This window comes from Neltuma alba, unplaced genomic scaffold, assembly GCF_004799145.2.
Source record: "Neltuma alba isolate B1F8T4 unplaced genomic scaffold, ASM479914v2 tig00007528_pilon, whole genome shotgun sequence".
Classification (NCBI taxonomy): domain Eukaryota; kingdom Viridiplantae; phylum Streptophyta; class Magnoliopsida; order Fabales; family Fabaceae; genus Neltuma; species Neltuma alba.
Window position 1 is genome coordinate 42501 of NW_021634804.1, and position 2500 is coordinate 45000.

Sequence of the window (2500 nt, forward strand, 5' to 3'; positions counted from 1 at the left end):
TGGGGGGATGGGGGAACGTACCATCCGAAGGCTACCAAAAGAGGTTTCGAGTGCCTCACAAACACGATAGTCCAACCTAGCCCTTGCTTACTGAGCAACCGCGAGGAAAACGCCCCAACGGATGCCTTTCCGCTCGAGTTTCGACGGGAATAGCGTGCAAGGAAGGCCCAAGAACCCCTAGATACGCTCATCCATCCATCCCATTTGAAATTCCACACATTTTAAGGGTCGCCGGAAAAGTCGCCGGAAAATCTCGCCGGCGGCCGCCGCCGCCGCCGGCACCACCGCCGCCGCCACCGGGGAAGGTGGTCGACGTTTTGGGGAGGGACACCCCATGGACTTGCTCACACCTTGATCTTGTCTATTGGGAGGGGCATACATGTGGTGGTGTGAGCAAGGCCATGGGGAGGGGGGTTGGGGGTGCCCCCCTATATATGCAAAATGAGCCTTTTCCCATGTGCCACGAACAGACATACTTTTTCGTGAGATGACAACCTCCGTTTGAGGGACCTAGAGATCGTATTTTTGCGCGATTTTTTGCAGCATTCCTTGGCATCATATAAGGATGCTTCCTGCCAAGTTTCATAATTTTTTGACAACCATAGAATATTTTTGAAATTTTTTAGTGTTTCACATAGTGCGCGCTCTACGGGCCACCACGGGCGGCGGCACCGGCGGCGGCACCCCCTAACATTTAGGGGGGGTCAAGTAGGAGTGAATAAAACCATCAGGACTCAAATGTAACGAGTGGATTTAATTTTGGTACGGGAGTGAAATTTTTGGACTGTGCTGGAACAGTCCTGGACTGGTCCTGGACAGTCCTGGACTGGTCCTGGACAGTCCTGGACTGGTCCTGGACCAGTCCTGGACGTGCCAGGACCAGTCCTGGACGTGCCAGGGCAGTCCTGGACGTGCCAGGACGTGCCAGGACGGTCCAGGACCAGTCCTGGACGTGCCAGGACCAGTCCTGGACGTGCCAGGACGTGCCAGGACCCGTCCTGGACGTGCCAGAACGTGCCTGGACGTGCCAGCACGTCCCAGAACCTTGCCAAACCGTACCAGGACTTGCCCAAACCTTGCCAAACCGTGCCCGGACCTTGCCCAAGCCTCCCAACACTTGCCCGGACCTTGCCCAAGCTTGCCAAACCATACAAGCACCTTGCCCGGACCTTGTCCAAGCTTGCCAAACCGTACAAGAACCTTGCCCACGCGTGCCAACACTTGCCCGGACCTTGCCCAAGCTTGCCAACCCATACAAGCACCTTGCCCGGACCTTGTCCAAGCTTGCCAAACCGTACAAGAACCTTGCCCACGCATGCCAACACTTGCCCGGACCCTGTCCGAGCTTGTAAAACAGTACAAGAACCTTGCCCGGACCTTGCACAAGCCTCCCAACACTTGCCCGGACCTTGCCCAAGCTTGCCAAACCATACAAGCACCTTGCCCGGACCTTGTCCAAGCTTGCCAAACCGTCCAAGAACCTTGCCCACGCATGCCAACACTTGCCCGGACCCAGTCCGAGCTTGCCAAACCGTACAAGCACCTTGCCCACCCATGCCAACACTTGCCCGGACCTTGCCCAAGCTTGCCAAACCATACAAGCACCTTGCCCGGACCATGTCCGAGCTTGCCAACCCGTACAAGAACCTTGCCCACCCATACCAACACTTGCCCGGACCATGTCCGACCTTGCCAAACCATACAAGCACCTTGCCCGGACCTTGCCCAAGCTTGCCAAACCGTACAAGCACCTTGCCCACGCATGCCAACACTTACCCGGACCATGTCCGAGCTTGCCAAACCGTACAAGAACCTTGCCCACCCATGCCAACACCTGCCCGGACCTTGTCCGAGCTTGCCAAACCGTACGGGAACCTTGCCCACGCGTGCCACACACTTGCCCGGACCCTGTCCGAGCATGCCAAACCGTACAGGAACCTTGCCCATGCATGGCAACCCTTGCCCGGACCTTGTCCGAGCTTGCCAAACCGTACAGGAACCTTGCCCACCCATGCCAACACTTGCCCGGACCGTGTCCGAGCTTTCCAAACCGTGCCTAAACTTGCCCGGACCGTGTCCGAGCTTGTTAAACCGTACAAGCACCTTGCTCGGACCATGGCCGAGCCTGCCAAACCGTACCCGAACTTGCCCGGACCCTGTCCGGGCTTGCCAAACCATACAAGCACCTTGCCCGGATCTTGTCCGAGCTTTGCCCACCGTTGCCACGACCTTGCCCAAGGGTCCACGCGCATTGCCCAAGCACCTTGATCCTTGCACACGCGCACGCGCAACGTGCCAACGTGCCAAGTGCTAAGTGCTAAGTGCTAGTGCTAGTGCTAGTGCTAGTGCTAAGTAAAGGAATGCGCGCGAGGGGTTACCCCCTATAGTAGCTTTCTGGGAAAATTTCCGAGTGCCACGAACGGACATACTATTCATGGCTAACCTCACCCACGTTTTTCCAAATTCCACCCCCCGAAAATCAGGGTGGCCTCACATGGCC